Here is a 20,034-nt window from a genome sequence, read left to right on the forward strand (position 1 = left end):
AACATGGTGGGCCAGTTTAATAACATGGTGGGCCATTTTTAATAACATGGTGGGCCACATTGAATGATGTGGCAGGCTACATTAAATGACGTGGAAAACGACATTGAATGACATGGCAGGCCACTTTGAATAACTTGGCAGTCCACATTCAATGACGTGGCAGGCCACAATAAATATTATGGTGGGCCAAGTTTAATAACATGGTGGGCCAAGTTTAATAACATGGTGGGCCACATTTAATAACATGGTGGGCCACATTGAATGACGTGGCGGGCTACATTAAATTATGTAGAAGACGACATTGCAGGCCACATTGAATAACTTGGCAGGCCACATAAAATGACGTAGCGGGCCAGATCTGGCCTACTGACCTTGAGTTTACCTCATGTGCTTTAAGGGTCAAGATGTGCGGCGAAGCCTGTCCTTTTTTTTCCTTCTTTTTTTTATTATCAAAACAGTCCCCTGTGAGGTGGGCTCATCTAGCATGAGGTCATGCTAAACATGTTCCCCTCGCTGTGTGCTCATCAACAGGCTGCATGAGCATCAGGCTGTCATTACAAAGTCACTTTTGGCAAAGAGACGACGATCCAGCGGCCATTAACATGACAAACCCCCGCTGGCCGCCAAATAGCGAGCTCCTTCTGCGGGCTGCATTTGGTTCCTCCATTCCTGACACGTCCGTCCAAGAGATGGATATCAGCGGCGCGACTCAACAGGCTGCAATTTTTCTCCTGTCAGCTCCGCTTCACGTGGCGGCCATGACTAATTCATTGTGTCGCCCGCCTATGAATGCGTGCATGAATCATTTAGGATCATATATGGAGCTGCATGATGGCTCAAATGAAAATGGCTTTTTTTTTTTCTTTTTTTCCGTGGCACAAAATGGCTCCAAAAGCGTAGCGTCCACGTGTGTGCAACATTAACACGCCTTGAAAAATGGCTGGAGGCTAAAGTCTTGACCTTTCACGGTTCCCCCACTCCTTCTAAATTTGATTATATGTGCCATGCGTCCTCATGGTGAAAATGAGTATTTATGGTAACATTAAGCTCTGTGAAGGAGGTGGTGGAAATATGTGCCATACTTTCCTTTCCCTGGTAATTAGGTGACAATTGCAGCCGTTCATCAGCATTAAGTTGCTTCATTAGCTGGATGACTGACAGAGGGAAAGGTCAGCGACCTCTTTGTGACCCCGCGAGGCAGGAAATGTGCTTAGAAAGCACGGCTGCTGCACATGCCCAGTCATCACCGCCTTCATTACGTCACACTTAACCAAACAAAAAAATAAACCCTCAGAGGATATTGGCAACTTTTTTGTTTTATGAGGATTTTTTTTTTTTTGCTGTATTTTTGGTCATAACTTTGTTGTTACTCTAAATTGAAAGATGTTTACTAAGAGGGTTGTTTCATGTTAAATATTAATATTTCAAATACTTTCACGTATGTATGGAAGCCCCTTTCCGCCATTGGAAAAAATACCTCAATGGCAAGTCATAATTATGAGATAAAAAGTCAAAATTGTGAGATAAAAAGTTATAATTATGAGATAAAAAGTCAAAATTATGAGACAAAGTCGAAATTATGAGATAAAAAGTTATATGTGTGAGCTAAAAAGTCGAAATCATGAGATAAAAAGTCATAACTATGAGATAAAAAGTCGAAATTACGAGATAATAAGTCATAACTATGAGATAAAAAGTCATAATAATGAGATAAAAAGTCATAATTATGAGATTAAAAGTCGAAATTTGTGAGAGAAGAAAGTCGAAATTATGAGATAAAAAGTTATAATTATGAGATAAAAAGTCAAAATTATGAGACAAAGTCGAAATTATGAGATAAAAAGTTATATGTGTGAGCTAAAAAGTCGAAATCATGAGATAAAAAGTCATAACTATGAGATAAAAAGTCGAAATTATGAGATAATAAATCATAACTATGAGATAAAAAGTCATAATAATGAGATAAAAAGTCATAATTATGAGATTAAAAGTCGAAATTTGTGAGAGAAGAAAGTCGAAATTATGAGATAAAAAGTTATAATTATGAGATACAAAGTCATAATAATGAGATAAGTCGAAATGATCAGATACAAAGTCATAACTATGAGATAAAGTCATAACTATGAGATAAAAAGTCATGATTATGAGATAAAAAGGTCATGATTATGAGATAAAACATTGAAATTATGAGATTAGAAAATCGAAATTATGAGATAAAATGGAAATTATGAGATACACAATTATAATTATAAGATAAAAAGTCATAACTATGAGATAAAAAGTCATAACTATGAGATAAAAAGTCATGATTATGAGATAAAAAGTTGAAAATATGAGATAAAAAGTTATTATTAAAGGATAAAAAGTCATAACTATGAGATAAAAAGACGAAATTTGTGAGATAAGAAAGTCGAAATTATGAGATAAAAAGTTATAAATATGAGATAAAAAGTCATAATAATGAAATAAAAAGTCGAAATTATGAGATAAAGTCGAAATTATGAGATACAAAGTCATAACTATGAGATACAAAGTCATAACTATGAGATAATAAGTCATGATTATGAGATAAAAAGTCGAAATTATGAGATAAGAAAGTTGAAATTATGAGATAAAAAGTTATAATTAAAGGATAAAAAGTCATAACTATGAGATAAAAAAAATAATTATGAGATAGAAAGTCATAACTATGAGATAAAAAGTCATAATTATGAGATAAAAAGTCATAATTATGAGATAAAAAGTCGAAATTTGTGAGATAAAAAGTTATAATTATGTAATAAAGTCATACTTATGAGATAAAAAGTCATAATAATGAAATAAAAAGTCGAAATTATGAGATAAAGTCGAAATTATGAGATAAAAAGTCATTATAATGAGATAAAAAGTCGAAATTATGAGATAAAGTCGAAATTATGAGATACAAAGTCATAACTATGAGATACAAAGTCATTACTATGAGATAAAAAGTCATGATTATGAGATAAAAAGGTCATGATTATGAGATAAAAAGTCAAAATTATGAGATAAGAAAGTCGAAATTATGAGATAAAAAGTTATAATTAAAGGATAAAAAGTCATAACTATGAGATAAAAAGTCATAATTATGAGATAAAAAGTCGAAATTTGTGAGATAAGAAAGTCGAAATTATGAGATACAAAGTTATAATTATAAGATAAAAAGTCATAACTATGAGATAAAAAGTCATAACTATGAGATAAAAACTCATGATTATGACATAAAAAGTTGAAACTTTGAGATAAGAAAGTCGAAATTATTATATAAAAAGTTATAATTATGAGATAAAAAGTCATAACTATGAGATAAAAAGTCATAATTACGAGATAAAAAGTCATAAGATGAAAGTCATAATTATGAGATAAAAAGTCAAAATTATGAGATAAAAAGTTATGATTATGAGATAAAAAGTCATAATTATGAGCCAAAAAGTCGAAATTATGAGATAAAAAGTCATAACTATGAGATAAAAAGTAAATAATTCCAACTTTTTGTCATAATTTTTACTTTTTATCTAATGCCTTAAATCATCATCATTTGAACTTTATTTTTATTTCTCTTTTTAATCTCATAACTTGGACTTTTTATCTCCTAAATTCGACTTTTTATCTCCTGAATACTTTTTATCAGCAAGAAGCGACAATAACATGATTTGTCCATCGTAGTGCCATCTGAAGAGGTAGCTCCGCCCCCATTTACCATATATGGTCGCACCTTTGCACACTCTTATCTAATGTACTTAATAAGGTTTTGTTTGGTTTTTACCCTAAAAAAGCACACAGGCTTCCTGTTATAACTCCGCCCACTTCCTTTCCGCTCAATATGGTCGTAACTCCTGGGCCATCTCGCCTCACTGAGACCTTTTCCTTCAGGTTCTTTCTTCGCCCAACTTCCATCACTTTAATAGAATTGCAGCAAAGGGCAAGATCATCCCTCACTTACACTCATTAGCTTTATAGCCGCTGGCGGGACTGCCTGCGTGTGTGTGTGTGTTCTAGTATTTCCACACTTCTTGAGACATGAAGAAGGAAAAGTATCTTCCATATGAGGAGGTGTGAACAAGTGATGACATAAATCATGGTCCCAATAACATTGCATCTAATAGACAATGTCTCATTAGCACCCCTGCTGGTGACATCTATCACCATTAGGGTGGTCCCAAAAAGGAGGGATTTTTCTAATTGACTGTGTGTCGCTTTTAAAAGTGCTCCCCCTCTGGTCAACATATGAAATAACAAGTGTGTGTAAGAAATTGGCCAAAATTAATACAAAAATAAATGAATATGTATATAGAGACACGCTGTAATAACTTGAAGTAAATCATGAAGCTTAAAAACCAATTACAAACAAAAAAATAAAATAAAATGAAAATGAACTAAAAGCAGTCTTTCTCACAATGTCAACTTTTTTCTTATAAAATTGGGAACAATTTCTCATATTCTGTTTCTGTAATATTGCAATATTTTCTTGTAAAATTATGACTTTTTTATGTAAAATTATTACTTTTTAATGCAAAATGGTGTCATTTGTCATATAAAATTCTGACTTTTATCACAATATTTGCAATTTTTTTGTTGTTCTTGTAAAATAGTGATATTTTTTGAGTAAAATTATGACTTTTGTCTTAATTTTGCCAAGTAAAATTCTGATTATTATTATAATATTGCCAACATTTTTAAGTTTTCTTATAAAATTGTGACTTTTGTTGAGTAAAATTACAACCCTTTTCATAAAATCACCAAAATGTTAAGCTTTTCTTGTAAAATTGCGACTGTTATTGAGTAAAATTCCAACTTTTATCATAATATAGCACAAATGTTCAGTTTTTATTGTAACATTTTGACTTGTGTTGAGTAAAATGACGACTTTTTTCATATATTAGTGCCAAAGTTTTTCTTGTGAAATTGTGACCTTTTTCTTGTGAAATTCCAACTCATTTTTCACAACAAGCTTTTTTATATTTGCATAGTATGTATATATTATTCATGTTGTAAATACACATCTTTATATATCTAGAAAGGGTGGTCTTAAAGAGGGAGGCATTATTCGGAGGTCTCAAGAAGGTAACAAATACAAGAATGTGTGTAAGAAATCGAACTGCGCCCCCTTTGGCCAAAATTAATTACAAAAATAAATAAATATGTATATAAAGACATACTGTAATAACCTGAAGTAAATAATGAAGATTAAAAACCAATTACAAACAAAAAAATAAAATAAAATAGAAATTAACTAAAAGCTGTCTTTTTCTCACAATATGTGGACTTTTTTCTTATGAAATTGGGAACAATTTCTCATATTCTTTCTGTTTCTGTAATAATGCAATACTTTTTTATGTAAACTTATTAGTTTTTAATGCAAAATGGTGTCATTTGTCATATTAAATTCTGACTTTTATCACAATATTGCCAATTTTTTTGTTGTTCTTGTAAAATAGTGACATTTTTTGAGTAAAATTGTGACTTTTGTCTTAATTTTGCCAAGTAAAATTCTGATTATTATTATAATATTGCCAACATTTTTAAGTTTTCTTATAAAATTGTGACTTTTGTTGAGTAAAATTACGACCCTTTTCATAAAATCGCCAAAATGTTAAGCTTTTCTTGTAAAATTGCGACTGTTATTGAGTAAAATTCCAACTTTTATCATAATATTGCACAAATGTTCAGTTTTTATTGTAACATTTTGACTTGTGTTGAGTAAAATGACGACTTTTTTCATATATTAGTGCCAAAGTTTTTCTTGTGAAATTGTGACCTTTTTCTTGTGAAATTCCAACTCATTTTTCACAACAAGCTTTTTTATATTTGCATAGTATGTATATATTATTCATGTTGTAAATACACATCTTTATATATCTAGAAAGGGTGGTCCTAAAGAGGGAGGCATTATTCGGAGGTCTCAAGAAGGTAACAAATACAAGAATGTGTGTAAGAAATCGAACTGCGCCCCCTTTGGCCAAAATTAATTACAAAAATAAATAAATATGTATATAAAGACATACTGTAATAACCTGAAGTAAATAATGAAGATTAAAAACCAATTACAAACAAAAAAATAAAAGAAAATAGAAATTAACTAAAAGCAGTCTTTTTCTCACAATGTGTCGACTTTTTTCTTATGAAATGTGGAACAATTTCTCATATTCTTTCTGTTTCTGTAATATTGCAATACTTTTTTTATGTAAACTTATTAGTTTTTAATGCAAAATGGTGACATTTGTTATATAAAATTCTGACTTTTATCACTATATTGCCAATTTTTTTGTTGTTCTTGTAAAATAGTGACATTTTTTGAGTAAAATTGTGACTTTTGTCTTAATTTTGCCAAGTAAAATTCCGATTTTTATTATAATATTGCCAACATTTTAAAGTTTTCTTATAAAATTGTGACTTTTGTCGAGTAAAATTACGACCCTTTTCATAAAATTGCCAAAATGTTAAGCTTTTCTCGTAACATTGCGACTGTTATTGAGTACAATTCCAACTTTTATCATAATATTGCACAAATGTTCAGTTTTTATTGTAACATTTTGACTTGTGTTGAGTAAAATGACGACTTTTTTCATATATTAGTGCCAAAGTTTTTCTTGTGAAATTGTGACCTTTTTCTTGTGAAATTCCAACTAATTTTTCACAACAAGCTTTTTTATATTTGCATAGTATGTATATATTATTCATGTTGTAAATACACATCTTTATATATCTAGAAAGGCTGGTCTTAAAGAGGGAGGAATTTTTTGGCGGTATCGCGAAAGTAACAAATACAAGAATGTGTGTAAGAAATCGAACTGCGCCCCCTTTGGCCAAAATTAATTACAAAAATAAATAAATATGTATATAGAGACATACTGTAATAACCTCAAGTAAATAATCAAGATTAAAAAACAATTACAAACAAAAAAATAAAATAAAATAAAAATGAACTAAAAGTAGTCTTTTTCTCACAATGTGTCGACTTTTTTTCTTATAAAATTGTGAACAATTTCTCATATTCTTTCAGTTTCTGTAATATTGCAATATTTTCTCGTAAAATTATGACTTTTTTATGTAAACTTATTAGTTTTTAATGCAAAATGGTGTCATTTGTCATATAAAATTCTGACTTTTATTACAATATTGCCCTTTTTTTTTTTTTGGAAAATACTGAACTTTTTAAAGTAAAATGATGACTTTTGTCTTAATTTTGCCAAGTCAAATTCCGATTATTATTATAATATTGCCAATATTTTTAAGTTTTCATATAAAATTGTGACTTTTGTCGAGTAAAATTACGACCCTTTTCATAAAATTGCCAAAATGTTAAGCTTTTCTCGTAACATTGCGACTGTTATTGAGTACAATTTCAACTTTTATCATATTATTGCACAAATGTTCAGTTTTTCTTGTAACATTTTGACTTGTGTTGAGTAAAATTACGACTTTTTTCATATATTAGTGCCAAAGTTTTTCTTGTGAAATTGTGACCTTTTTCTTGTGAAATTCCAACTCATTTTTCACAACAAGCTTTTTTATATTTGCATAGTATGTATATATTATTCATGTTGTAAATACACATCTTTATATATCTAGAAAGGCTGGTCCTAAAGAGGGAGGCATTTTTCTCAGGTCTCGAAACGGTAACAAATACAAGAATGTGTGTAAGAAATCGAAATGCGCCCCCTTTGGCCAAAATTAATTACAAAAATAAATAAATATGTATATAGAGACATACTGTAATAACCTCAAGTAAATAATCAAGATTAAAAACCAATTACAAACAAAAAAATAAAATAAAATAAAAATGAACTAAAAGCAGTCTTTTTCTCACAATATCGACTTTTTTCTTATAAAATTGTGAACAATTTCTCATATTCTTTCTGTTTCTGTAATATTGCAATATTTTCTCGTAAAATTATGACTTTTTTATGTAAGCTAATTAGTTTTTAATGCAAAATGGTGTCATTTGTCATATAAAATTCTGACTTTTATTACAATATTGCCATTTTTTTTTTTTTGTGGAAAATAGTGAATTTTTAAAAGTAAAATGACGACTTTTGTCTTAATTTTGCCAGGTCAAATTCCGATTATTATTATAATATTGCCAACATTTTTAAGTTTTCTTATAAAATTGTGACTTTTGTCGAGTAAAATTACGACCCTTTTCATAAAATTGCCAAAATGTTAAGCTTTTCTTGTAAAATTGCGACTGTTATGGAGTAAAATTCCAACTTTTATCATAATATAGCACAAATGTTCAGTTTTTATTGTAACATTTTGACTTGTGTTGAGTAAAATTACGACTTTTTTAATATATTAGTGCCAAAGTTTTTCTTGTGAAAAGTGTGTGTGTGTGTGAACAATCAAGAGTTTTTTTTTTTTTTTTTAGTACATTCATTTAAAAGAGCAGGTTTTTTTTTACATTTAAAAACATTTATTTTTATATTTTTCTGCAAGTTTATTGACATTGTTTTTATGCTGAAAAGGCGAACATTTTCAGGAGTTGGCCCAGGTTTTCGTCTGCCGCCTCGACCAAACACGGCGTGTCACCAACAAGTCCCTAATGATTTTTGGTGAGCGACACGTTAAGCAGCACTCCCGACTCCTGGAGTCGGGAGTGCTGCGTTCAGACACAGAGGTCAGACCAAATGTCCGTGCCCTGAGCGCATCAATCACTTGTGTTGTCTTCCTCCTTGGCAGACGCAGGCGCTAACAGGATCACATGACTCACGCCCTGCCGCCGTCACCACCGGGGCCCGGCTCCGCCCGGATTACGCCCGCTGGCGTGCTTTGATGAGGCCGACGCTGGACGTGCGACTGCAGCCAGCCAGGGTAAGCTAAGGTCAATACCCGTCTGACATCAGGCTGCCCCCTGCTGGATGGGAGGGTAAGAGCTCCAGGGTGGATTCGCTGCTTCTCCCTTTTCTGTAGAACTGATTCTGTTCAGGATGAGCTGGAAGCTAGAGCCTACCCCAGTTGGTACCAGCTGCATTTTTTAATTCCGGTACAGTTCTTATATGCTATAACTAATTTTAACTCCAGTGAGCCTAATATCCCCTTGTTTACATTTCCTGAACACCTACAACATGTTCCCATATCGCTGTTTTTAGGAATCTGATGACCACAAATACCAGTCAAACATCCCCAATGTGACAGGAGAGCTATGCTGTTTTTTTTTGTTTTTTTTGTTTTTTTTTAATAGGATTTGTTTGCTGTTTTTTGGGGATCTACTGAATAAGCTGCTGGTCAAAGATCATATTTGTGATAGGAGCACTTTGCTGTTTTAAAAAAATGTACTGGCCAAAAACAGTCGGGTCAAAAGTCTTTAATTTTTTTGTTGCTTTTTGGTGTCTACTGGAAAAAACACCCTAATCAAGGGTCTTCAGTCGGACAGGAGCACCTTGCTGTTTTTACTGAAAATTTCACTTGTCAAAGATCCTTTATGTGATAGGAGCACTTTGCTGTTTTAAAAAATGCACTGGAAAAATAGGCGAGTCAAAAGTTTTTCATATTTTTGTTGATTTTTGGGGTCTACTGGAAAAAAAACCTTAATCAAGGGTCTTCTGACAGGAGCACCTTGCTGTCTTTACTGAAAATCTGGCTTATCAAAGATCCTTTATGTCTGCTGTTTTTGGAAATCTTTTGGGGGAAAAAAACACTGACAGTCAAGATCCTGTTTTTTAAAAACGCACTGAAAAAATAGGCTTGTCAAAGATATTTTATGTCTGCTGTTTTTGGGATCTACCGGGGAAAAAAATGCTAGTCAAAGATCCTTTTTGTGATAGGAGCACCTTGCTGTTTTTAAAAATGTACTGGACAAAAATAGGCCGGTCAAAAGTCCTTTTTTTTTTGTTGATTTTTGGCGTCTACTGAAAAAAAAACCTAGTCCAAAAACGTCAGTCTGACAGGAGCACCTTGCTGGCTTGTCAAAGATCCTTTATATGACAGAAGCACTTTGCTGTTTTAAAAAAATGCACTGGAAAAATAGGCGAGTCAAAAGTTTTTCATATTTTTGTTGATTTTTGGTGTCTACTGGAAAAAAAACCTTAATCAAGGTTCTTCAGTCTGACAGGAGCACCTTGCTGTCTTTACTGAAAATCTGGCTTATCAAAGATCCTTTATGTCTGCTGTTTTTGGAAATCTATTGGGAAAAAAAACACTGACAGTCAAGATCCTGTTTTTAAATAAATAATAGGCTTGTCAAAGATATTTTATGTCTGCTGTTTTTGGGATCTACTGGGAAAAAAAATGCTAGTCAAAGATCCTTTTTGTGATAGGAGCACCTTGCTGTTTTTAAAAATGTACTGGACAAAAATAGGCCGGTCAAAAGTCCTTCATTTTTGTTGTTGATTTTTGGCGTCTACTGAAAAAAAAACCTAGTCCAAAAACGTCAGTCTGACAGGAGCACCTTGCTGGCTTGTCAAAGATCCTTTATATGACAGAAGCACTTTGCTGTTTTAAAAAAGGCACTGGAAAAAGAGGTGAGTCAAAAGTTCTCCATATTTTTGTTGATTTTTGGTGAAAAAAACAACCTAATCAAGTGTCTTCAATCTGGCAGGAGCATATTGTGTCTTTACTGAAAATCCAGTTTATCAAAGATCCTTTATGCCTGCTGTTCTTGGAAATCTATTGGGAAAAAAAACACTGACAGTCAAGATCCTCTAAATGACAGGAGTGCCAAGCTGTTTTTTAAAAACGCACTGAAAAAATAGGCTTGTCAAATATGTTTTTTGGAATCTACCGAAAAAAAACTGTTGGTCAAAGATCCTTTATGTGACAGGAGCACTTTGCTGTTTTAAAAAATGCACTGTAAAAATCAAAAGTTTTTCATATTTTTGTTATTTTTTGGTGTCTACTGAAAGAAAACCTTAATCAAGGGTCTTCAGTCTTGCTGTCTTTACTGAAAATCTGGCTTGTCAAAGATCCTTTATGCCTGCTGTTTTTGGAAATCTATTGGGAAAAAAAACACTGACAGTCAAGATCCTCTAAAGGACATGAGCACCTTGCTGTTTTTTAAAAACGCACTGAAAAAATAGGCTTGTCAAATAAATGTTATGTCTGCTGTTTTTTGGGACCTACCGGGGAAAAAACCTGCTTGTCAAAGATCCTCTTTGTGATAGGAGCACTTTGCTGTTTTTAAAAATGTACTGGACAAAAATAGGCGGGTCAAAATTCCTTAATTTTTTGTTGTTGATTTTTGGCATCTACTGAAAAAAAACCCTAGTCCAAAATCCTCAATCTGACAGGAGCACCTTGCTGTTTTTACTGAAAAAATCTGGCTTGTCAAAGATCCTTTATACCTGCTGTTTTTGGAAATCTACTAGGGAAAAAAACACTGACAATCAAGATCCTCTAAATGAGAGGAGTGCCTTGCTGTTTTTTAAAAATGCGCTGAAAAAATAGGCTTGTCAAAGATATTTTATGTCTGCTGTTTTTTGGGATCTACCGGGAGAAAAAACTGCAAGTCAAAGATCCTTTATGTGACAGAAGTATCTTTGCTGTTTTAAAAATGTACTGAAAAAATAGGCTCGTCAAATATGTTTTTTTGGAATCTACCAAAAAAAAACTGCTGGTCAAAGATCCTTTATGTGACAGGAGCACTTTGCTGTTTTAAAAATGTACTGGAAAAATAAGCAAATCAAAAGTTCTTCCTATTTTTGTAGATTTTTGGTGTCTACTGAAAAAACCCGAATCAAGGGTCTTCAGTCTGACGGGAGCACCTTGCGTCACCATTTGATGTCTGCTGTTTTTTGGGATCTACCAAAAAAAACCTGCAAGTCAAAGATCCTGTATGTGACAAGAGCATCTTTGCTGTTTTTAAAAAAAGTCTGGAAAATAGGCGAGTCAAAAGTCCTTCATTTTTTTTGTTTTTTTTAAGTTTACTGAAAAAGTCAAAAATCTTCAATCTGACAGGAGCACTTCGCTGTTTTTAAAAATGTACTGAAATAATAGGCTTGTCAAAGATCCTTTATGCCTGCTGTTTTTGGAAATCTATTGGGGAAAAAACACTGACAGTCAAGAACATCTAAAGGACAGGAGCGCCTTGCTGTTTAAAAAAAAATATTTTTTTTTAAAATAGGCTTGTCAAAGATATTTTAGGTCTGCTGTTTTTTGGGATCTACCAAAAAAAAATGCCAGTCAAAGATTCTTTATGTGACAGGAGCACTTTGCTGTTTTAAAAAATGCACTGGAAAAATCAAAAGTTCTTCATATTTTTGTTATTTTGTGGTGTTTACTGAAAAAACCCTTAATCAAGGTTCTTCAGTCTGACAGGAGCACCTTGCTGTCTCTACTGAAAATCTGGCTTGTCAAAGATCCTTTATGCCTGCTGTTTTTGGAAATCTATTGGGAAAAAAACACTGACAGTCAAGATCCTCTAAAGGACAGGAGCGCCTTGCTGTTTTTTAAAAAAACACCAAAAAAATAGGCTTGTCAAAGATATTTTATGTCTGCTGTTTTTTGGGATCTACCAAAAAAAAAAACTGCTGGTCAAAGATCCTTTATGTGACAAGAGCACTTTGCTGTTTTAAAAATGTACTGTAAAAATAAGCAAATCAAAAGTTCTTCATATTTTTGTAGATTTTTGGTATCTACTGAAAAAACCCAACCAAGAGTCTTCAGTCTGACGGGAGCACCTTGCGTCTTTACTGAAAATCTCACTTGTCAAAGATATTTGATGTCTGCTGTTTTTTGGGATCTACCAAAAAAAAAACCTTGACGCTTGAAAATTTGTCCCACGGACCGGGGGGGGGGGGCATTTTTATTTTTGGAATCATGTGTGCTTACGGACTGTATCCCTTGCAGACTGTATTGATATATATTGATATATAATGTAGGAACCAGAATATTAATAACAGAAAGAAACAACCCTTTTGTGTGAATGAGTGTGAATGGGGGAGGGAGGTTTTTTGGGTTGGTGCACTAATTGTAAGTGTATCTTGTGTTTCTTATGTTGATTTAATAAAAAAATTTAAAAAATAAAATGTTTTTTATTTTTTTTATTTCTTGTGCGGCCCGGTACCAATCGATCCACGGACCGGTACCGGGCCGTGGCCCGGTGGTTGGGGACCACTGCTCTATATGACAGAAAATCTCAATGGTTTTATGGACCATCTACAAAAACGTTAGTCAAAGATCCTCTATATGACAGAAAATCTCAACTGATTTTAAGGGCCAACTACAAAAACGTTAGTCAAAGATCCTCTATAGGACAGAAAATCTCAACAGATTTTGAGGACCATCTACAAAAACGTTAGTCAAAGATCCTCTATATGACAGAAAATGTCAACTGATTTTAAGGGCCAACTACAAAATTGTTAGTCAAAGATCCTCTATATGACAGAAAATCTCAACTGATTTTAAGGGCCAACTACAAAAACGTTAGTCAAAGATCCTCTATATGACAGAAAATCTCAACTGATTTTAAGGAACATCTACAAAAACGTTAGTCAAAGATCCTCTATATGACAGAAAATCTCAACTGATTTTAAGGACCAACTACAAAAACGTTAGTCAAAGATCCTCTATAGGACAGAAAATCTCAACAGATTTTGAGGACCATCTACAAAAACATTTGTCAAAGATCCTTTATATGACAGAAAATCTCAACTGATTTTAAGGGCCAACTACAAAAATGTTAGTCAAAGATCCCCTATAGGACAGAAAATCTCAACAGATTTTGAGGACCATCTACAAAAACATTTGTCAAAGATCCTCTATATGACAGAAAATCTCAACTGATTTTAAGGGCCAACTACAAAAACGTTAGTCAAAGATCCTCTATATGACAGAAAATCTCAACTGATTTTGAGGGCCAACTACAAAGATGTTAGTCAAAGATCCTCTATAGGACAGAAAATCTCAACAGATTTTGAGGACCATCTACAAAAAATGTTGTCAAAGATCCTCTATATGACAGAAAATGTCAACTGATTTTAAGGAACATCTACAAAAACGTTAGTCAAAGATCCTCTATAAGACAGAAAATCTCAACTGATTTTAAGGGCCAACTACAAAAACGTTAGTCAAAGATCCTCTATATGACAGAAAATCTCAACTGATTTTGAGGGCCAACTACAAAGATGTTAGTCAAAGATCCTCTATATCCTGTATTTAAAAAAATAAATAAAATAAAAAATTGATTTTTATTTTTTTTACATAAATTAATATAATCATGTGTGCTTACGGACTGTATCCCTGCAGACTGTATTGATCTATAATGATATAGAATGTATATATTGTGTTTTTTATGTTGATTTCATTAAAAAAAAAAAATTTTTTTTTTTTTTTTTAAATTTATTGTGCGGCCCGGTGGTTGGGGACCACTGCTCTATAGGACAGAAAATCTCAACAGATTTTAAGGAACATCTACAAAAACGTTATTCAAAGATCTTCTATATGACAGAAAATCTCAACTGATTTTAAGGGCCAACTACAAAAATGTTAGTCAAAGATCCTCTATATGACAGAAAATCTCAACTGATTTTAAGGGCCAACTACAAAAACGTTAGTCAAAGATCCTCTATAGGACAGAAAATCTCAACAGATTTTGAGGACCATCTACAAAAACATTTGTCAAAGATCCTCTATATGACAGAAAATGTCAACTGATTTTAAGGAACATCTACAAAAACGTTAGTCAAAGATCCTCTATAGGACAGAAAATCTCAACAGATTTTGAGGACCATCTACAAAAAAATGTGTCAAAGATCCTCTATATGACAGAAAATGTCAACTGATTTTAAGGAACATCTACAAAAACGTTAGCCAAAGATCCTCTATATAACAGAAAATCTCAACTGATTTTAAGGGCCAACTACAAAAATGTTAGTCAAAGATCCTCTATATGACAGAAAATCTCAACTGATTTTAAGGGCCAACTACAAAAACGTTAGTCAAAGATCCTCTATAGGACAGAAAATCTCAACAGATTTTGAGGACCATCTACAAAAACATTTGTCAAAGATCCTCTATATGACAGAAAATGTCAACTGATTTTAAGGAACATCTACAAAAACGTTAGTCAAAGATCCTCTATAGGACAGAAAATCTCAACAGATTTTGAGGACCATCTACAAAAAAATGTGTCAAAGATCCTCTATATGACAGAAAATGTCAACTGATTTTAAGGAACATCTACAAAAACGTTAGCCAAAGATCCTCTATATAACAGAAAATCTCAACTGATTTTAAGGGCCAACTACAAAAATGTTAGTCAAAGATCCTCTATATGACAGAAAATCTCAACTGATTTTAAGGGCCAACTACAAAAATGTTAGTCAAAGATCCTCTAAATCAGGGGTCCCCAACCAGACTGTATTGATATATATTGATATATAATGTAGGAACCAGAATATTAATAACAGAAAGAAACAACCCTTTTGTGTAAATGAGTGTGAATGAGTGTAAATGGGGGAGGGTTTTTTTTGTGGGTTAGTGCACTAATTGTAAGTGTATCTTGTGTTTTTTATGTTGATTTAATTAAAAAAAATAAAAAAATAAAAAGATTTAAAAAAAATAAAATAATTATTTCTTGTGCGGCCCGGTACCAATCGATCCACGGACCGGTACCGAGCCACAGCCCGGTGGTTGGAGACCACTGCTCTATGTGACAAGAGCATCTTTGCTGTTTTTAAAAACAGTCTGGAAAATAGGCGAGTCAAAAGTCCTTCATTTTTTTTGTTTTTTTGAGGTCTACTGAAAAAAAAATCCTAGTCAAAAATCTTCAATCATAGAGGAGCACTTCGCTGTTTTTAAAAATGTACTGAAATAACAAGCTTGTCGAAGATCCTTCGTCTGCTGTTTCGGGGGATCTATTGAAAACACTGCTAATTCGTAGATCCTCTATATGACAGAGTGCTCGGCTGTTTTTAGGAACCTAAAAAAAAATGAGCTAGTCAGGGAGTCGTCATATTTCTGCTGTTTTTAGGGGAAAAAGGCCATTTTAAAGATCCTCCATATCACAGTTTTTTTGTTCCTGTTGCTGTTACGTCTCTCACTGTCCATCCGTCTCAGGTTGTGTCTCAGAGACACGACTCCTACCTTTCAGCTTTCCGTCTCAGTGCGTGCACACATGAGAAGGACAAAGACACACCAGTGGGAGGCGGCCTGTTGGCCTGAAGGACCAGGAGCTCCTTGATCCGCCAGCTAGCGTTTCACCGCCCTGCAACACAAGCTGCACGCAAACGTAAGCCTCACTCCGATTCTTTTACGTCTCTGCATTACAGCTGAGCAACCTCGTTTGACCTCAGTCATTTGCAACAGTTTGTCCGCACGCGCACACACACACACACACACACACACAGGCACACGCACACACACACACACACGCAAGGCATTGGGGCTTTTCCATCAGACAGGCTGCCATGACCATGCATTATTGAGCAGGTCTTTACAGGTTATGCAATTACCGCCAGACACTGACATGACTGCGTGTGTGTGTGTGTGTGTGTGTGTGTGTGTGTGTGTGTGTGTGCGTGTGTGTTTCTGCCCTTCTTGAGACACAAAGAAGGAAAAGTATCTTCCATATGAGGAGGTGTGAACAAGTGATGACATAAATCATGGTCCCAATAACATTGCATCTAATAGACAATGTCTCATTAGCACCCCTGCTGGTGACATCTATCAATATTAGGGTGGTCCCAAAAAGGAGGGATTTTTCTAATTGACTGTCGTTTTTCAAAGTGCTCCCCCTCTGGTCAACATATGAAATGACAAGTGTGTGTAAGAAATTGAAATGTGCCCCCTTTGGCCAACATTGATAAAAAAAAATAAAAAAATGTATATATAGACATACTGTAATAACTTGAAGTAAATAATGAAGATTAAAAACCAACCCCCAACTTTTTTATGTAAAGTTATTACTTTTGATGCAAAATGGTGACATTTGTCATGTAAAATTTGGACTTTTATCGCAATATTGCAATTTTTTGGTTGTTCTTGTAAAATAGTGACATTTTTTGAGTAAAATTATGACTTTTGTCTTAATTTTGCCGAGTAAAATACCGATTATTATTATAATATTGCTAAAGTGTTAAAGTTTTCTTATAAAATTTTTAAGCTTTTCTTGTAAAATTGCGACTGTTATTGACCAAAATTCCAACTTTTATCATAATATTGCACAAATGTTCAGTTTTTCTTGTAAAATTTTGACTTGCATTGAGTAAAATGACGACTTTTATTATAATACTGCCAAAATTCTTTCTTGTGAAATTTCAACTCATTTTTGACAACAAGCTTTTTTATATTTGTATAGTATGTGTATATTATTCATGTTGTAAATACACATCTTTATATATCTAGAAAGGGTGGTTTTAAAGAGGGAGGAATTTTCGGGTCTCGAGAAGGTAACAAATACAAGAATGTGTGTAAGAAATCGAAATGCGCCCCCTTTGGCCAAAATTAATTACAGAAATAAATAAATATGTATATAAAGACATACTGTAATAACCTGAAGTAAATAATGAAGATTAAAAACCAATTACAAACAAAAAAATAAAATAAAATAAAAATGAACTAAAAGCAGTCTTTTTCTCACAATGTGTCGACTTTTTTCTTATAAAATTGAGAACAATTTCTCATATTCTTTCAGTTTCTGTAATATTGCAATATTTTCTCATAAAATTATTACTTTTTTATGTAAACTTATTAGTTTTTAATGCAAAATGGTGTCATTTGTCGTAAAAAATTCTGACTTTTATTGCAAAATTGCCAATTTTTTTGTTGTTCTTTGTAAAATAGTGACATTTTTTGAGTAAAATTATGACCTTTGTCATCATTTTATTTTTTTTTTTAATTTTTATTTTCTTTCATTTCACTTTGTTGTCTGTGAAGCACTTTGAGTCTGCCTTGTGTATGAAAAGCGCTATACAAATAAAGTTGCCTTGCCTTGCCTTGCCTACTTGTAAAATGTTGACTAGCGTTGAGTAAAATGACGACTTTTATTATAATACTGCCAAAATTCTAAGTTGTTCTTGTGAAATTGTGACCTTTTGCTTGTGAAATTTCAACTCATTTTTCACAACAAGCTTTTTTATATTTGCATAGTACGAATGTATTATTCAGGTAGTAAATACACATCTTTATATATCTAGAAAGGCTGGTCCTAAAGAGGTAGGAATTTTCGGAGGTCTCGAGAAAGTAACAAATACAAGAATGTGTGTAAGAAATCGAAATGCGGCCCTTTTGGCCAAAATTAAGTACAAAAATAAATAAATATGTATATAGAGACATACTGTAATAGCCTGAAGTAAATAATCAAGATTAAAAACCAATTACAAACAAAAAAATAAAATAAAATAAAAATTAACTAAAAGCAGTCTTTTTCTCACAATGTGTCGACTTTTTTCTTATAAAATTGGGAACAATTTGTCATATTCTTTCAGTTTCTGTAATATTGCAATATTTTCTCATACAATTATTACTTTTTTATGTAAACTTATTAGTTTTTAATGCAAAATGGTGTCATTTGTCGTAAAAAATTCTGACTTTTATTGCAAAATTGCCAATTTTTTTGTTGTTCTTTGTAAAATAGTGACATTTTTTGAGTAAAATTATGACCTTTGTCATCATTTTGCCAAGCGAAATTCTGATTATTATTATAATATTGCCAAAATGTTAACGTTTTCTTACAAAATTGTGACTTTTGTCGAGTAAAATTACGACTCTTTTCATAAAATTGCCAAAATGTTAAGCTTTTCTTGTAAAATTGCGACTGTTATTGAGTAAAATTCCAACTTTTATCATAATATTGCACAAATGTTCAGTTCTACTTGTAAAATGTTGACTAGCGTTGAGTAAAATGACGACTTTTATTATAATACTGCCAAAATTCTAAGTTGTTCTTGTGAAATTGTGACCTTTTGCTTGTGAAATTTCAACTCATTTTTCACAACAAGCTTTTTTATATTTGCATAGTATGAATGTATTATTCATGTAGTAAATACACATCTTTATATATCTAGAAAGGCTGGTCCTAAAGAGGTAGGACTTTTCGGAGGTCTCGAGAAAGTAACAAATACAAGAATGTGTGTAAGAAATCGAAATGCGGCCCTTTTGGCCAAAATTAAGTACAAAAATAAATAAATATGTATATAGAGACATACTGTAATAACCTGAAGTAAATAATCAAGATTAAAAACCAATTACAAACAAAAAAATAAAAATAAAATAAAAATTAACTAAAAGCTGTCTTTTTCTCACAATGTGTCGACTTTTTTCTCATAAAATTGGGAACAATTTCTCATATTCTTTCAGTTTCTGTAATATTGCAATATTTTCTCATAAAATTATTACTTTTTTATGTAAACTTATTAGTTTTTAATGCAAAATGGTGTCATTTGTCGTATAAAATTCTGACTTTTATTGCAAAATTGCCAATTTTTTTGTTGTTCTTTGTAAAATAGTGACATTTTTTGAGTAAAATTATGACCTTTCTCATCATTGTGCCAAGCGAAATTCCGATTATTATTATAATATTGCCAAAAATGTTAAGTGTCTTATAAAATTGTGACTTTTGTTGAGTAAAATTACGACTCTTTTCATAAAATTGCCAAAATGTTAAGCTTTTCTTGTAAAATTGCGACTGTTATTGAGTAAAATTCCAACTTTTATCATAATATTGCACAAATGTTCAGTTCTACTTGTAAAATGTTGACTAGCGTTGAGTAAAATGACGACTTTTATTATAATACTGCCAAAATTCTAAGTTGTTCTTGTGAAATTGTGACCTTTTGCTTGTGAAATTTCAACTCATTTTTCACAACAAGCTTTTTTATATTTGCATAGTATGAATGTATTATTCAGGTAGTAAATACACATCTTTATATATCTAGAAAGGCTGGTCCTAAAGAGGTAGGAATTTTCGGAGGTCTCGAGAAAGTAACAAATACAAGAATGTGTGTAAGAAATCGAAATGCGGCCCTTTTGGCCAAAATTAAGTACAAAAATAAATAAATATGTATATACAGACATGCTGTAATAGCCTGAAGTAAATAATCAAGATTAAAAACCAATTACAAACAAAAAAATAAAATAAAA

General features: G+C 32.3%; 1 protein-coding gene across 4 annotated transcripts in view; it reads left to right on the plus strand.

Annotated features, from left to right (window-relative positions):
- The window catches only part of LOC133644392 (cyanocobalamin reductase / alkylcobalamin dealkylase-like), a 137,086-nt gene extending 120,890 nt beyond the window's left edge, over positions 1-16,196 (plus strand). For 2 of the 4 annotated variants that reach the window (XM_062038815.1, XM_062038818.1), the window contains 3 exons: positions 8,484-8,570; positions 8,698-8,829; positions 16,012-16,196. The gene's annotated coding sequence lies outside the window, so the exon portion shown is untranslated. The remainder of the gene's footprint in view (positions 1-8,483; positions 8,571-8,697; positions 8,830-16,011) is intronic. The other 2 variants (XM_062038816.1, XM_062038817.1) reach the window with 2 other exon arrangements.
- The last annotated feature ends 3,838 nt before the right edge of the window (positions 16,197-20,034 follow it).

This window comes from Entelurus aequoreus, linkage group LG27 (genome assembly GCF_033978785.1).
Source record: "Entelurus aequoreus isolate RoL-2023_Sb linkage group LG27, RoL_Eaeq_v1.1, whole genome shotgun sequence".
In the NCBI taxonomy this organism is placed as follows: domain Eukaryota; kingdom Metazoa; phylum Chordata; class Actinopteri; order Syngnathiformes; family Syngnathidae; genus Entelurus; species Entelurus aequoreus.